This window comes from Catharus ustulatus, chromosome 5 (genome assembly GCF_009819885.2).
Source record: "Catharus ustulatus isolate bCatUst1 chromosome 5, bCatUst1.pri.v2, whole genome shotgun sequence".
Taxonomy (NCBI): Eukaryota; Metazoa; Chordata; class Aves; order Passeriformes; family Turdidae; genus Catharus; species Catharus ustulatus.
This window is the reverse complement of record NC_046225.1, coordinates 45,174,419-45,192,727: the sequence shown is the minus strand read 5'-3', so window position 1 is coordinate 45,192,727 and position 18,309 is coordinate 45,174,419. Positions and strand designations below refer to the sequence as shown.

The window sequence follows — 18,309 nt, the reverse complement described above, 5'->3', positions numbered from 1 at the left end:
GAGTATTCTGTGCTGGAAGGGACCCACTAGGATCATCACAGTCCAGTTCCTGGTTCTGCATAAGACAGCCTCAAGAGTCACACACATGCCTGAGAACATTGTCCAAATGCATCTTGAACTCAGACAGGCTTGGTGCTGTGACCACTTCCCTGGGAAGCCTGGTCCAGTTCCCAACTACCCTTTGGGTGATTTTTTTTCCCGAAATATCTAACCTAAACCTCCTTTGACACAACTTCAGGCCATTCTATCAGGTACTATTGGGTCACCAGAAAGAATAGATCAGTATCTGCCCCTCCACTATCCCTCGTAAGGATATTGAAGGTTGCTGTGACATCTCCCCTCAGTCTGCTCCAGACTAAGTGACCTCAGCCTCTCCTCATACGTCTCTCTTGACCCTTCACCATCTTTGTAGGCCTCTTTTGAACACTCTCTAATAGCTTTACATTCTTCTTATATTCTGCTGCCCAAAATTGTGCACAATATTCTATGTGAGGCATCAGCGGCACAGAAAAGAGTGGGATAATCACCTCCCTGAACTAGCTGGGCGATTCAGATTATAGTGTTAGAAGGAAGGGACCCATGTAAGTAAAATATATGCAGAGAGAAAAAAATGATGACTGCAAGATTTATTCTGGCTATTCTCAATGTTAATCTTAGCAGTAGTTATTCTTAGCCTAAGGCTCTTCTTAGCCTTAAGATGAGTTTTTAAAGATCTATGTGGTTGAGAGAAATTATTTGAATCATTTAGGCTGAAGCAGAGGGAGGTGTGAAAACTCGTCAACCTGTGGACAGATAGAGCTGCCAAGTTCCAGGTACCTCAAACAGATATGACAAGGCTTGTAGGAAAAGGCAGCGCTTGACAACACAAGAATGCAAAGAAACTGCATTGTACTTGTACCCATCCCGCGGCACTTTCTGCTGCTCTCAGACAGATGTTACCCTATGATGTCTACACTGCCTGGAGTGTCCCAACACATGCTGTTTGAAAGGTGCCTCGGAAAACAGACGCAGCAAGCGGCAAAGGGCCTTTGGGAGGCCGACCCGGGAGCAGCCGCTCCTCCCGCCTCCAGCGCAAAGCCAGGGCAGGCGCCCACCCGTGTGAAATTGTTTCTGAGGGCGGATCATTCACCAGCCCCCGCCGGGGCTATTCGCGTGCAGAGCATCAAAGCACTTGGGGCAAAGCAAGGTTAGAGAAGCCCGTGGTTGCGGGGAATGAGAAGCGGGTGAGGGTCGCGGGCGGGACTGCAGTGGCAGGGGGTGCAGTGAGGGCGGGGGCAGCGGGGGTGTCTGCACAGGCTCTGAGGCCGCGGTGCCGGGCTCACGGCGTGGGGCGCGGTGCGACCCTTCAGTTTAGGGAACAGCCCCATCCCCGCTGCGCTCCTAAAGGGAGGAGAAGGAGGAAGGGCGGGCAGGGGTCGGCAGGGTGGGGTTTGCCGCATGTGTGGGAAGGCCGGGCATGGGGGCTCCCTGAGGGGAGGAGCGCCCCGGCTCTGGCTGCCCAGAGAGCCCCAGCGCTGCCAGCGCAGCTCGGCGCAGCCCGCAGCCGCCGCAGGAAGCCGCGCCCGGCCGCGTAAGTGGCTCCTCTCCGCCGCCTTCCCTTCCTCGGGACCGGGGGGCAAGGGCTTGAAGGAAGCGCCGCTGTCGGAGCCTGGCTTGGAGGTGGTGGGGAGGGGTCCGAATGCCAGGTCCAGCGAGGCTTGCGCGGCCGGAGGGCGCTGATCCCCGCTTGGCTCCGAGGAGTTATTCCTGGCGTCGGGAAGCGGAGGAGCTCTGCTGCCTTTTAAAGTCTGCCGTCGGGAGAACGGCGCTGGCCTTCCCCTGCCGGCCCTGGAGCGCTGGGCTGCTGCAGCCGGGGAGCGCGGGGGTGGATGTGGCACGAGTGGGGGAGTCGGGCACAAGGTGAAAGGCTCCTGGGGCTCCTGGTGTGGGACCTTGTTTGCTGTTCCTGGGGCAGTGTTTGCTGCTACTGTAAAGGTTTGGAGGCGTCGATGGGTGAAACACCCCTCCTGGGGTTTCTGACAAGCTCGCTCAAGGCACTGACTTTACCTGGAGGTGCTGTCCCTGCAGGTGTTATCCGTGCAGGGTTTTACTGACCCAAAGCACACAGTCGCAGTGCAACCCTAGTTCTTTTGTGCGCTTTGGGAAGTTGGGGAAATCACACTACAGTGGAGAGCCTGAAGTAGGTACAGGTCCCTAACTGTGGTAAAACAAGTTTAGGAAATGGAGCGTTGTTCCTTTCTGCCAACTTTGCATGTTTAAATCTAGAAATGTGTTTGAAGTATATATGACCCTACATAGAACACTACTGACAGCTGGAGAAAAGTCCAGGAAAATAAGTTTAAAATTCAAGGTATCAGAAGCAGCAGAACATAATCCTTCCATTTTAAAATATTTGGGATCACTTCAGATTTGTGATACCGTTTGGATGGTAGAGCATTATCAATCTGATGCAGGGTCTAGGTCACCTCCATTAATTAGGCTGAATTACATTAGTTTTGGGCAAGGTGGGGGGGTCTCATACCAGTTGTGCCAGCACATGTAGTTTCTGCTGATTTTTATGCTGGTGCTTAACACATCATTCCAGCAACTTACCTGTGAAAGGAATAAAAGTTTCCTGAAGTTTGGCCTAAGGTGAGAAAGGACTTTCTTCAAGCCTACCCTCTGCTTCAAGTATACTAGTACCCAACATTATTTTAGAAGCTTGCAAACTTTTTTTCTTTATATTCTTCGTATTAAAATAAAAATAAATCTGTTGTGAGGCATTTGGATGCTTTGGAGATGGAGGAGGTAAGACGATGGATAAAGCATATAGAACTTGTACATATTGATACAAGCTGATGGTAGTTTGCTTATGATAGAAGGACAAAACACATTCCATAAAAGTTCCTGCTGACACTGTGCAGACTCAGTACACAGTGGGTCTTGGATTTGAATTTGGATTAGACACTGTGGAAAATGTTTTGAGTTCTGGTTTGTGTTACCTAATGGCATTAAAACATCAACAGTAAAAGTAGGCATTGTGCCTATACAAGAACTAAGTTTGTTTTCATTGACATCTATGATGTACTACATGCTCAGAAAAGACATGGTGCCTGCGTGCCCTGCTCCTGTAAATAGATCTCCATGGCTGCAATTGATTTCATTTGACTCTGCCCCTGTCCACACAATTCTTCCCAACCCCAGTTCACTGACTTCTGATATGAATTGGCACAGAAATAAAACAGCCCCACAGAGACATAAGTAGCCATATTGGTATCTTATGAAAAGTGCAGTGATGTTTTGTGTGAATGGCATGCATTTTTACTCTTTTGCCATATGTTGGGATGAAGACTATTCATGCATGGAGTAATCTTCTGTCTAAATGATGTTACTAAAATGCAACTTTGATTCTTCAGATGTGGGAGAAAACTGGCACTTTGTGACGTTTTAATGCAATGAAGTTCTGATCCTGAAACTCAGTATGTTGGCTACTGTGTGCATGCATAAATGGTCTGACCAAGGTTCCCGACCTCAGTAAAAGCAAACTGGATGAATGACAAGGTAGCTGTTTCTAGCCTTGTACACACTTACAGATTAAATCAAAATGAGTTTCAATTTTCTTAATAATCACAGAATCACTGAATATCCTGAGTTGGGAGGAACCCACAAGGGTCATCGAATTCCAATACCTGGGCCTGCACAGGACATCCCCAAAAAAATCTCACTATGTGCCTGAGAGCGTTGTGTTAATAAATTAATGTACTTAACATATTTTAGTTAGGGATCTATTAATGCCATACAGCCAAAGGTGTGGAAAGCTGGCAATTCCATTTCATTGCATTTGTGACTTTAAAGCAGAACTTCATGCATTCATATTAGGTTTTTCCATACTAAGATATTAAAAATAATTATATATGTTGGTGAAATTATTAAAAAGTACAGTAATTTCACGACTATAAGGTGCACCCTTTTGACTAAAATTTTCCCCCAAACCCGGAAGTGCGCCTTATAGTCCGGTGCACCTTATCTGATGTACAAAGTTGTGACATTTGCCACCCTGGAAGTGCGAGCCCGCAACAGTCCCCAGCCGAGCAGAGCCTGCCCGGCGGCGGCATCGGGCCAGCACCGGGCCGGGGTGAGCCCGGTGGCATCGGGGCGGCGGCTGCATGGGTGGAAAAAGCACCACGGCGCAGCCCGGGCGGGGGGGCAAAGCTGCCGGCATTGCGAAGGTGGTCCCGCGGGGCGGGCCCACCAGCATCGGGGCGGCTGCTGCGCGGAGAGGGGGAAAGCTGCCAGAATCGGACCAGCGGCAGTGCGGGGCGAGCCTGCTGGCATCGGGTCCCCGTGTGCCAGGGGGGCGCGTGACACCCGGAGCACCAGGGAATTCCTGGAGCAACGGGGCCCCGAGGACGCTCCACAGAGCAGCGGCGGACATAGCCCGGCCCTGGGGACGCTCCACAGAGCAGTGGCAGGCATGCCTCGGCCCCAAGGATGCTGTATGCAGCGGCGGCGGGCATAGCCCGGCCCCGCCGGGTACAGGCAGGCCTGGGGTCCCATGGCCACCGGGTTGAGGCACTGCCTCAGACAGCAACTGCGCAGGGGGAACTGGGGGCAGAGCCTCGCTGCAAAAATAAAGTGCGTCTTATATTCCGGTGTGCCTTATATGATCTACAAAGTTGTGAAATTTGCCAACTCCCGGGGGGTGCGCCTTATAGTCTGGTGCACCTTATGGTCATGAAATTACTGTATACAGTATAGGAAAAAAGTTTACAGTACAGTAAAAAATATTTGGGGCCATGTTTCTATGTCTGTAAATTTTCTTATGTCTGAAAGTGTCCACCTGTTCAAGATACCTTTGCCATTTAGCACTTTGCCTTTGATCCTTCAGTATCATGATACAATTCTGATCCTCAGGCTTCTCAATTCTTTATGCTTTTGTTTGTTCTTCAGTTAAGGAGAACCTCATCCCACTGGTATAGTAGCTGAGAGATTCAGTATTGGTAAGTGAACTGACAGAACTCTTGGAATCAAACAGCTGAGTTTCAGCTTTTTTTCAAAGACAAATGTGTCCTCCTTTCTGGGAAAAGCATTTATATAAGTGATCTGCCACTACAACTCCAGTGAGAGTTATAAAGGTTACTAGGAAAAGTGGCTTCTGGGACTCCTAAGCTTAGTCATTGCTGAAAATTATCCAAGATCACAGTACTGTCTTCCCTGATCTCAAAATTCTTATTTGTCTGAGTGGACGTACTCCAAGGAGAAGATAATTTAGAAATGCACTGAACGTTGTCCTTGTCTTCACAAGTTCCTGCATCAGCGTGCATATGTGCGGAATGAGAGATTTCTGAATGGATGTACGACACTGATGGGAAATGTGACTGACCACAGGATGATTCCAGGACATCTTGTTCTACACTGGAGAAGAAATTACCTCTAATAATTCATTCTGGTTGAAAAATGATTGTTGCAGATCTCTTAATGCCAGTATATGATCTACAGCAGTTACATACATGAATATCCCTCTTTCTCACTTGACCATGAACTGAGCCCCTGTAGAAATGAGTGTGGGCAGGTTGTGACAGTCTGAAAAAATTGGTAGTTTAATGGTCGGTGTTGAGCCTGTGTTTATTGAGTGTGAAGAGGTGCTACTGGAATAGCATACATAAACTATTGTCATATCTATCCTTTCTTTACTGTGGCTGTAAAGATTCTGCCCTAGACTACATGGACTCCCAAGTATATGTGTGATGGTTGTGACTACATATAAGCAGCTCCCCAGCATCTGTTATGAAAAATTAAGCAAAAGGCTGGAGTAGAATATTTTATAGTTCAACTTAATAACAAAGGTCCTCACAAATAAATATGTCTCCATTCACATATTATAAAGTTAATAGAATCTCTAAGACAGATGGAGTGTCTCAAAGTTTTGCCCAGACAGCAATGAACACCAGAGCTCTAATGACAGCTATCTTTCTACTCTACTTTGGGTTATGGCTTCTAGAAACATTATCTAAAACTAATTTTCATGAAAATCCAGGTCATAAGATGACTTCTACAACACTTACTTTGGACGAGTATAGCCTCTCATTAGTTTCTGAATGACTGCTTGTGTCAGACAAGTAGTAGTAAACCAACCACACAGGGAAAAAATGGAGGAAACAATCATATATAAACCATCATGTTATCATCATTCTTGTTCAAAGGCTCTGGTTCGTCCCTTTCACTTTTGCAGTTACCTTTTCCTACCACACCTTACTGCTTAGTTAATGTATGTCACCCTGAAGACCTCCATGAAGTTGCTGGAGAAAGGTGGGTTTTGGTGCTCTCAGTTCCCTGTGACAACTCATCAAAAATGCAGTGGAGTGCACACAATGTCTGCTGTTTCTGACAAGTACAGTAATTTCACGACTATAAGGCGCACCTTTTTGACTAAAATTTTGATTGAAACCTGGAAGTGCGCCTTATAATCCAGTGCACCTTATATATGGACAGAGTTCGGGAATTTGCCAACCCAGAAGTGTGAACCACGAACCAGGCCGCGAGCAGAGCTGCCCGCTGAGCCGTGCGCCGAGCCATGAGAACCATGCCAGCCGGCGCCAGGGGCAGGTGGGAGTGCCAGTACCCACGGCATGGGGAAGGCACCTGGGGTTGCATTTAAAGGCTACGCTGATCCATTAAAAATGTTTACAAATTGAGCACCTGCCAGTAAACACCAAAATCATGCAATTTTGTTACTAATTGATTACTTTGTTGCGCGTCGGTCCTCACTGCAAAAAAAAAAAGTGCGCCTTATAGTCCGGTGCGCCTTATATACGGACAAAGTTTGGAAATTTGCCAACACCCAGAAGTGCACCTTATAATCAGGTGCACCTTATAGTTGTGAAATTAATGTAATCAAAACAGACAGAATCAAGTGTTGGTGATTCAGTGTCATGCTGTAGTTCCCTCTATTGCTAATAGCAGGGTAGTTTTGCCTTTTTGTGATGCTGACATCAGTTTTCAGAGTTTGATTGCACCGTTGTTCTCACTAAGAGACCTTATTTCTGAAAATTATGTTGCCAGATGTGCTACTAGAAAGGGATGATTGCATTAATCCAATTAACTGGTTACTAGGATTTTGGTGAATTTATCTGTTTTAGCAAGGTGACAAAATGCAGAAAGGTATCACCTGGCAAAATGCAAATAAATAAACTTCTACAGGGAGCTTAACCAGTGAACATTTGTCAGTTGGGATTGGACTGAAGGAAAAGACAAACTGTGCCAAGTGAGTTTGCCAGACTTTTCTTCCATCGTCTGTATATAATATACAAATTTACTACACCTGTGCTTTTTGCTTTCCAGAATATTTTTATTTGAGAAAAGCATGGAATAAATATATTATTCTTTAGGTGACTTTTTAGGGAGAGAGAGTTGGATTCAGTGCAATCTAATCTTCATTTCCTTTACTGTAATGATGTGGATAAGCTGTTCTAGAGCTCTGTGAATTCATGTAGCTGGTCTCTGCTCCCTGCCCACTTTAAGGTTAGCTATTCTTTGCCTGGAGTTGTATTGCAAGCTGCTTGACATCATGGGAAAGCGATTGTTCGTGTTTTATTTACTTTGTGCAGTACCATGCACAGTATGTTATAAAATAAATAATAATTGAAACAGAATTTGGAAGGGATTATTATTGTCCTTTTTTCAGTTTCCTTAGACTGAGAAACATCTCCCCATTATTTAAGGAAACTGAAACATTTGGATATTGTGCAGATATCTGATTACTCCTGTGAGGGCCTAAATTAATTCCTCTGAATACACTCTTCATGAACTATTTGGTCTGATATTGATTTTATTTTGCCCTCAAATATTTTTGGGCTATCATGCAGTTGAGAGAAAATGATGGGATGTGACTTGCCAGGAAATACTTTCAGCACTGTGAATTAGATGAAAGTCTTGCAGATATATAGAATTAGCATGCATGTGTGATTCTTTTCAAAGGTGCAGTGCTTCAGTGTGCTTTTTGGAGCCAATAGTTTAGATGAGTAGGCAGTATTTTTGATCCTTGTAATGACAATCTAACTTTAAAGTAGTGGTAAGTCTATGAGTACAGTCAGTTTCAGAATTTAGTTGCTCTGTTCTTGCTGCAAGGATTTGAAGAGAGGGAGAAATTTTTAGGGTAGTACTGAAGAAGTATCATGAAGCATCAGATTTGTTATGTGTAATAATAATAGTAATTTACATCTTCTGTAGTTGTTTTTCCTCAGCAATATGTTTTTGGAAAATCTTGATGCCTTATCTCTATACACGATTTACCAACCTGTGCCCACGCTCTTTCTTTACAAAGACTCAAGAGGAGCTGTCCTGTAGGCATGACAGCGTCTCATCCTGAGTGAAGAGGGAAGTCCTAAGCTGGAGGCTTCCTTCAGACCTGTTTGTAAAAGGTGCCTTCTACATCTATGAGTTTGACTTCTAAAAAAAATTTTTTTTCAAGAAGGCATGAGTATGCACTAGGTAAATTGCTATGCCGGCAAACTAGCAAGAGAAAAATTGCGCTTGTCTCAAACTAGATCAGTAAGAAAGATTCAATATTAAAAATTCAAATGTATGAATTACCAAGTAGAATATGGTTCTTGGTTATAAATACTACGAAATTTACAATTATAGTATTAACTGTCAGATGGAGAAGTCCAGAGAAACATAAAGGAGTGTTTCTTGAAACACCATCTATGGGGAGACTTCCTATTGTATATAATAGACCTGCTTTGAGTTTTTTTTTATTTTAAGGTAGCCTGCATATCTGTCCTTGCCATCCTTTGACAAGTATCTTATAATTTCTTTTAGTTTTATTCAATGTCCCAAACCCAAATCGACCAGAACGGTTACTATTAAAAAGATTAAAATATCTCCCAAGGAAGCCAGAAAGGTGAGATGCTGTTCCTCATATTCTCGTAGTGCAGTTTTTGCTGTTTCCTACCTTCTTTTTTTCAGTGCAGTAAAGACTGCTATACTTCATGTTTACATCAGTTTGTACAGAATAACTTCATGGTTTTCTGCTCAGGGAAATACATGGTTGGTGCAACACAACATCAATGATCACCTGAGAGCTCTAGGTTTTCAGTCACATTCTGCATAAATCTTTGTGCTGCATAGAACGTATGTTATGAACCATATCAGGTCTCTGGAAAATTGCAGGAAAATTTAATATATTATAAGTAGAATATTCAGTGCTGGCTTACTTACAGAACACTAGGAAGAAGATCTTACTTCATGGTCTTCGGTTTTACTCTTGCTGACCTGACAATAAAATAAATAGGTTAGAACAATCCCACAATGGACACCAAAATTATTAACTGCATACTTTGGACACCAGAAGTATTTAAATACATAATTCTGCGGGAATGTCATGTTCATCAGTATGTTTCATATGGAAAGTGTTGTGACTTCACAATTGATGTGTTCACTGTTTCTTTCTTTATTAAGTATATTTTATTATTATCTAAAAACAATACAGAATTAAAAATTGCTTGCCTAATTAGCAACAATAATTATTTTATTTTGCTGAAGTGCATGACAGTCACACAGCACTTGAGTTCATGGATGCTCCAGGCCAAGATCATCATGCAGACTAATCAGTGATCTTCAACTGCCCTCCCCAAACCCACATACTCCCAAAAATCATACATTCAGATTTTGCAGCTTATTTTTTTTCAGATTTTGCAACTTATTTTTATTGTAGGTTTGCCAATTACATTATGATATTAATATATGACTTTCCTACCAGTCTTGCTTTTTGTTCTTTTCTCCACATTTGCTTAGTTTTTCCTGCTTTCTTTTGAATGCCCAGCCTCTGAAACTGTATAATCTTTTTCTAGGAATTATGTCAACCAGCTATCACTGGGATACCTTTAGATTTTTGAGGCAATTACTTTAAGTTTTCAGGAGTTAAAAAGTAGATGTTCATGAATCATTTGGAGAAGTCCTATTTGTTCCATAAAAATGCAACTTTCATCATCATGATAGAGCCTGATACTGAAAAATACCATGTGGTAGCAATTTATCATTTGCTATGAGGTATTCTGGTAGAATTAATGTCTTAGAGCAAGAAGGAATTAATTGTGTGGATTTTGCATGTTAGAGAGAGAAGAAACTGAGAGGGAAAAATCAGCCCTGTATGTACTTTCTCTAAATGAAGGAAATCTCTTCTACTTGTCTCAATATTTATTCTTCAGTGGAATGTAAGTTCCACTATTCTGAGAGTCCAGTCCAGAGTGTTTTGCAGTCTCCTATGCAATGTCCAGCTCTTAAAAATAATTTATTAGACTGTTTTAATTTATTTTTTAATTTATGCATGTCTTATTCTGAAGCAATTAGCTTCAACATCAGACTTAATAGTCCTATTTTGTATTTCTAATTGTGCCAGTTACAAACATTTATAAACCTTCATTCAATTTTACAGTACTCTGCAAAGTCTTCTGTGGTGTTTAATTGCCTATATACTCCACTTCATTAGTCGTCTAAGCAAATAATTTTAGAGTTGTATTAAATAAGAGGAGTTTTTTCCTATTTGGCAGCTTTTGTGTCTTGTATGGTAACAGATGGGTTGCACTTAGTTCAATGAACCAGATGCAAAATGAACAGAATTTGCAGTTAAATACTGTTTATGTTGCATTTTTTTTCACACACAATAAATTAAGTCAGCTTTCTGATTATGTAAAGTTAATGTTTACACTCTTTCACTGAAATTAATTCAAATGTATCCACTGTGCTCTGAGAAACAGGTAATTTTCCAGCCTGGATGGGCTCATAGGTACAATTTGTACATTTCTTACTGAAGCTGTGTCAGCATAAGGAACTCTTACGTTGTAATCCAGGCTGCCATCTCTAGTTCCTGCTTCTGTAACCATCTCACTGTGCCTGCACAGCTGCCTGTGGTTCTGTGCAATGAACTGGATTAGGAAACATTAATATTTTTTCTTGGGATATTTTTGATAGAGGATCACTTCCCTATTCCAGCTGGAATGGCCACACACATGGCTGTGCAGCCACAATTAAGGAATGGACACAGAGGAGAGAACAGACTGAATAGTGTGAGCTCCTTCAATTGTACCACCATTGGAAGAAACTACTTAACATGCTCCACACAGCTGTAAAACATACAGTAATTTCTCTTACGCTCTCTGATTTTTGTCTTCACTTCCATTTAGACCATTTTATCACTGAAGAAAGTATTAGTTTGAAAAAATTTGACCATGACTTTTGAACTAAGTTTTGGCATTTAGAATCATTCTTTTCCTGCAACAAATGAAGTCCTTTAGAGTTCCACAGTTTTGCTCCTTTGGACTGGAACTAAAGAAACTAGCAACTTTTCAAACAACATGATATCACTTGATAAGTGATATCAAGTGCATTTTTAGTGATACTCTTCTAGACTGGCTTGGTGAATAACTTTTATGTGAAATGGTATTGAATTAACGATTTTGGATAGTTTCTACTTTTAATCTGCTACATCTTTACTATGACTGTAGCTCCTCTATTGCATATTTGATGTCATTCTGATCTCTGTTTGGCATTGTAAATAGAGAATATTTTCATATGGACCAGTGAAATTACTGAAGTGACAAATATCTTTCTTCTTCCCTCCCCATCCCAAAAACTATTTCAAATCTCATTTGCATTTATTAGTAGACTACGTTATCAGAATTTATTTTTTTTCTTCAGAATTATTTTTATGTGCTTTTTCATGAAAACAGGCAATATTTCAGCATATTTGTCCATACAGCTATATGATGACAAATTACTACTGTAGAGGATGATGAGTGTGTTAAGTATCTTTCTTAAATCTTTGTAAAAGAATAGTGAAATACAGTGTTTTAGCTTGGCTGAAACCTAGCTAATAGAAGTGTGGGTTTCAGTGTTCCATATGCTTTCCAAGAACTTGATAACAGGCATTGCTGATAGCACACAGACAGTTGAGTTGGCTTAATTGCAGCTGTTTCCAAATGGTAGAAAGGCAGCAGAAAAACAGAATGATGTGAATGCTGCTCATAGTGTTCTTGGGGTGGCTGGAAAGAAACACGGAACGTAAGAGAAGAAGCTCTCCTGGTACGTTGATTCCTTCTGTGTTCAGGGAAACAGGACTCTGCCAACACACATCAGGATATGTGACGTATGTGACTTCGAATTTCATCACCTCGCTGGAGGAGACTACAAACTCTGCAAAACATCATCTGAGTTGAAAGGGAAAGTTGCAGCAGTTCCAAGTGCTACATGTAGAATCTTCTCTGGTAGTAAACACTCCCTTGAAAACACAAAGGCTGAAGGAAGACCTGAAACAGTGGCATAGAGCAGTTTTATTCATAATGCTACTTCTGTGGTGTTCTCCTGAACAGTTAGCATGCCTGCTGGCTTGAATGTGGAGAACTTTTGTATTTATTTCTCTTAGCAAACTCTGAAAGCAGGGTTTCAGGAACCACCACAAATAACTCTCCCCAAAACTAACCTGGGAAATAAATATGTGAATTGGATAGGCTATAGAAGCTGTTTCCCTCAATACTGAACTGAGTCAGACTTGCATAAGACTGAATATTTTACCATGGTTTTCTACTCCGGAGGCCCAGGAAGAGAAAGTTTTAGTTGCCCCATCAGAAATACTGCAGTCCTTGACGTTATTATTTTTTGTGGTGATACAGTTCTGCTGAAATGTATTTGGCTTCAGGACTGATGATAAATTAGATAAATTACTGGGCAGAAGAGAAAGTTAAGGTTCTGAGGAAAATGTTTTCTTGCCTGAAGAGGTGAAACTTGATATTGTAATAGACTTTAAGAAATAGGGAAGTGGGATATGCTTTGGACTAAAAAGAGAAACAATAGAATTAAAATCTCAGTCCCAAGGTCGAAAAATTATCAACAGTATGTTGCATGTGTTCAAATTGGTGTTTCAGAATATGGTCCCACCGTGAGGCTGCATTGTGAGGAATGGCTGTGTGTGTCTTCAGGCTTGTACATTGTACCAGCCTGCTTTTGGGTGGTGGGAAGAAGGTACTGCCTGTATGCCTGCCACAACCCTTTGATTACATTGAGGCATAGACTGTGTACTAAAAAGGCATATACTAAGCCCTGTGAATCAGGTGGACCATTACCAAGAAGAAATTTATAACTGAAAGGAAGGGGAGGAAGTCTACTTTGTTTGGATTTAAATTTATGAGCAGTACTTCCTACTTGAATTCCAAGTGTATGTATTAAGCATGTGATGGGGATGAGCTTTTATAATGGTCTTCTCCAGAAACTGTGGAAAAAGAAAACTGAAATAAGAAAGTAAATAAACCCCTTCTATACAAATGCAGATTTTACACATTGTTATGAGTCATTAATCACCAACACTGATGCAGAGTTATATTGTAGACTTTAATCTTGCCATTCAGACTGTTGTGGCCTTTCTTGAGAATAATCTTGTCTTTACTTGCAGTTATGGTTGCACCAAAAAGAGTTGAGATATTATAAGTATTGCCTACAGAAGTTAATCCTTCTCCATATCTACCCTGCAGTAGTGCTGGTACAAGAACTTATGCAGCTCTGTAGTAAATTGTATCAGGAAAGCAATCTGGTTCAAAATTAACTTAATACCTACCCAGTGTTACTATGTCTCCATTCTCCAGTTTAATTCACTTTTTGCAGCCACAGAAATGTTTATGTTGGCCCAAGGGAACAATGCAGGAGCCAGCATCCGGTTAGGGTACACCACTTGATTTTGGTGGAAATGCTGGCTTCAGGTTTTAGTTCCAGCTGCTGATGAAGCAATGCCAGCACAGAACTTAACTGTCTGATCAGCACCTTTGTATTCAGGCAGGTTGCGGACGAGCCTACAACTTTTGCACCTGAACATTCAGTATTATCTGTGTGCAGTGGCATTGTCTACTTCAGCAACTGGTGCAGCTCTGCAGCAATGAAGCTGTAGAGGAAAACTTCTGATCTTCTGGATTCACTGACCACACCACTTATGTTTTGCTATGTGTGGGACAGTTGGGAGGACTTCAGGTTAGTTTTTGTCTGGTCCTGCAGGCTTAATTTCCATTACCACTTGGAGTGGCAATGAACTTGCTGTTCTAGAATACATATCCAAATTTCCTTTCATACGAAAGGATGTCTCAGAGTTGTTCCATGGAGTGAACCAAAGCCCAGTGAATTGTCTAGATGACAGGGAAAGCATCTTTGAAAGTATGCATCTGAGCAAAACTGCATACCAAGGGTAACTTGGCTCTGCCTGTAGATGTTGCAGTCAGACAGTTGCTCTGTGGTGTCAGTGGGGTTTCTGTTGTTGTACATGACTCTTCCATTCTTTCTGATTCCAGTTCAAAACTTGTTTTGGTGACAGTTCAGCAGCTAGTCCCACTTTGATCTCCAACTCTGAGACTGTTTCGTTCATTCATTCACTCTGTTGGTGGCAATGGCCAGAAAGAGAGATATTTTCCAGCACATTTTATCACCTATCTCTATCTGCCTTGGCAGTATTCTATGCAAATTGAGCTAAGTATGACAACATGAAGTTTAAATCAAATAAAAGGTTTTTGGTTGGACTGTTCTTGGTGTGCACATGTTTTCTCTTAAAATTTAGTATCCAAAGAAAGGAATTTCTTACTCCAGACTGTTTCTTCTGCTGATAGAAACATAGAATCATAGAATACCAGTTTGGATGGGACATCAAGGATCATCTGGTCCAACCTTTCTCAATGAAAGCGCAGTCTAGACAAGATGGCCCACACCATCTAGCTCAATCTCAACAGTATCCAACACTGGGGAATTCACCACTTCCCTGGGGAAGTGATTCCAATGGCTGAATGTTCCAGTGAAAAATTTTCCTCCTGAAATCTCCTCAGGAACAAATTGTACCCTTTACCCCTTGTCTTTGCCATGGGACTCCATGTAGAAAGGGAGTATCCACCTCCACGAAGCTTTGCCAAACAGAAGGAAGTGTAAGGACAGTGTTGGAAAGTGTTGCATTTGCTGTACAAAGAAAAATGTTGAATCTGAATTATCAAAAAAGCACCAATGAAAGAAATCTGGATGTGTGTTTGGCAGAATTTTACTGTCTGTTTCCATTCTTATTCTTGTTTGGTCTTGTTTGACCAAACTACACTGGAGCTTCTTGGTATTTTGATAGTTAAGAGTGTTCATTGCATATCCATAGGAAGAGAGATGAACCTGCCAACACATGCACATTACACTGCTTAACTCTACTTTTCTTATGCTCTTGATTTTTTTTTTAGATTACTGCAATACAAATGAATGCAGAGAAACATTTTTTATCTTAGCACAGTTAAGAAGTTTTTTGTTTCACTAACTGGGGCTCAAAGTATATTTATAGAGAGAATTGTGCCATGTGGTTACAATCTGTAGTAAATTCATGTGCTTTTATGACAAAGCCCTAATTTTGAAGAGATTTCAGACTTTTCGTTATGCATAAATTTGAATTTCTGGATTGACCATAAAGAACTAAGTGTTTTCTTTTACTTTTGAAAAAGAAATAAATCCTGACTCTTCCTTTTCCTCCTGTTCTGGAGCTTAAGTGTCTTGGCAGCATTTTTTGAAAAAGTTCTAGTTAAACCAGTTTTGGAAAATAGTTTTGCAGGGCACAGTGGAGTAAAGCCAAAGTTTTAAAACCTAATTGTATGCAAAAATTATAGCTATAGTGGGAGAGAGTGATGTGCAACTCAAAAAAAAAGAATTGTTTTTTTCTTTTCTCTTTCTCCAATTAGTCAAGCTGTGCTAGACTGCTAGAAACAGTACTCAAACTTCTCATGGATCCTACATTTCTTCTGCCTGACCCTCAATCAGTGTAGACAGGAAATAACATAGATAAGTAGTTCTTTGAAAAGTAGCTTATTTTTCATTTCTTATCATATCATATCATATCACATCACATCGCATCACATCATATTAGGTGAAATTTCATGTGCCTTTAAAATTAAATTGTGTGGAGTCTATAGCACTGCAGATAACTGACCTTTTTCTTTGTTACATCATTTCTTGCAGAACAGTTGAAGCAAAGGCTGTTTCCATTTCCCTTGATACCTTTCAGTGTTGTACAAACACAGCTACTTTCAAATGCTTTAGTTTATCTGCTGTTGACTTTAGAAGTACAATTTGTAATATGATGGGATGACTGCAGGATATTATTTGTAAAGTTTGTATATAATGGATTGTGCATCTTTTTTCCCACAGAGAAAATGTCTAGACTCTTCAGAACCTTTGTAAAGCTGTTATCCAGACAAATTAGTTCCATGAATTTGAGTCAAATCAGCCTCAAGAATTATCCAAATAAATGGGATCACCAAGTAATTTTTGTTAGCTGTAATACAAAACTCTGCTTAAAATCTGTGAAGCTGACAGAAGATTGCTTATCAGATACAGCCCAACCTTTCTTCTTCTTCCTCAGTTTTTCTTTTTCTTTTTAAAGAAGATTTTCTGTTACTCCAAGTGTTAAAAATATTGCTCATCAGAGTGGGCATTCTGTTGCATAATAATTTTGGCTGTCTCTGGGCATTGCTAAATTGTATTAAGCATAGATGTCATAAGGAATAATTTGTGGCTAACATCTGATGGAAGAGTAGAAGTCTGTGTAATACCCAGTTATATCCTTAGGGAGATGTTCAATTCATTTTGGGGAAGTAGCAGTCATAATTTTTATGGTCAGTATCTTCTTTTTGATCTTTTATACTGTTCCAAAATTCATACTGATGCCAAAATTATCTCCTCCTTATCCATTATAAGGATTTTCAAATAGCCTTTGATCCAGCATTCTGCTCTTTTGGATGGTGTATGTCTAGGTCATGACAAAATTTCTAATGTCACACTCATGCAACTATCAGCAGAGAGCCAAGTTAAAAATAAGAAAAAAAAATGTAAAAAGAGGGTTTTTTTCTGAAGGAGTAGCTGTCAATGATCTGTTTGATCTCTGGGCTCAGTAGCCCTACTGCCTTTTTCTCATTTTCTCATGTTTTGACCTAATAGCTGTCACCAGTTTCATATGAATCAATGCAGTCCAGTGCAAAGTCTACCAATATCTTTCAAGAGTAAACCCATATTTTTTGCTCTGGACATTAATCCATTTGCTGTTGGCCTGCCCTGAACAACCTTTCAGAATTATGCCTGGCCATCACACAGTTGGTTGCTGCTTGTGGTGGGTTTTGTAAATCCCATCATTAAAAACCCAGTCTTTTAAACCCTCTTTTGAAGATAATTGATCAGTTCTAATGATTTGGAGTTTTGTTGGGTTTTGGTTTTTTTTTTTTCCATTTCTCTTTGTGATTGTTGGGAATTGGAGAGTAAGTGAAATGCGTCCATCTGTACCCTTGTGTCTAAGCCTTCCTGCGCAGGACATCACTTAGCTAATAGTTGACATGTAGAATAAGTTGTCTTGAAAATTTCAGAAGAAATACCTGTCTATGATGGATGGCTAGAAAAACAGCATTTTTATTTCTCAGATTTGTACTCTCCATTTTCAAAATCTTCTCTTCACATTATGTCAGCAAGAGACTGTAGAATGTCATCGTCCATAGAGATAATCAGGGTGAGGTCAGACAAGTGCTTGTGCTACTGGAGAGTTACATGAGGAGGTAGAACATCTACCATCATTTAGAGGTAAAGTAATTGCAGATGTTTTGTACAAAACAGGCAGGCTGCTATGGCAGTTTCCTGACCTTTTCAGTCAGAAGTTGGTCATGCCATTCACATCTGCATGCTGAAGCATTGATTTTTGTCTTCTTTTTTTGAAGTTTTGTGCTTACAGAGTTTGGAAATAGAGACCAAATTAGACTTCAGGGAGTAAATCCCCACCTAAATCAGAGGATGACAATTAATTCTAGATGAGTCACCTGGATTATCTTCAAGGCTGATTTTTACCTTTTGTTCTAGCCAGAAATTCTGCTGTGTGTATAGTGATAGATTTCTAAAACTGTATTTGCCTAGCACCAAAAAACATGACCAATTTGTGCACCGCTGAATCTTTGTTAGGAAGTACATAGTCACTCTTAATCCAGAAAATCATAAGCATCTTTTTGTCCTTCATGTCCTTTTAATCTAGACCCAGACTTCCTGCCTTGGATTTCCAAATTTCTATCCTACTTTATTTCCATTAGAGCTTGTTATTTGTCTTTTAATTATACCTGATTGATAGCATTTAACAAGGACATTTTTTTCAAAATATTTAATATCTCAGACCAAATAACCTGAAAGAATCACGTTGGTACTAATGCACAGACTAGTAATTGCTGCATTTTTCTTCTTTTCTCCCCCTCTTTACCAAAAAGTTGATAGATAATGTTTTAGGTAGCTGAATAACAGATCTTGAACTCT

At 40.8% G+C, this 18,309-nt stretch overlaps 1 protein-coding gene across 1 annotated transcript in view; it reads left to right on the top strand.

Moving 5' to 3' along the window:
- Positions 1–1,124: 1,124 nt before the first annotated feature.
- Positions 1,125–18,309, top strand: part of SLC7A2 (solute carrier family 7 member 2) — a 51,328-nt gene continuing 34,143 nt past the window's right edge. The window contains exon 1 of the mRNA XM_033061361.1: positions 1,125–1,186. The gene's annotated coding sequence lies outside the window, so the exon portion shown is untranslated. The remainder of the gene's footprint in view (positions 1,187–18,309) is intronic.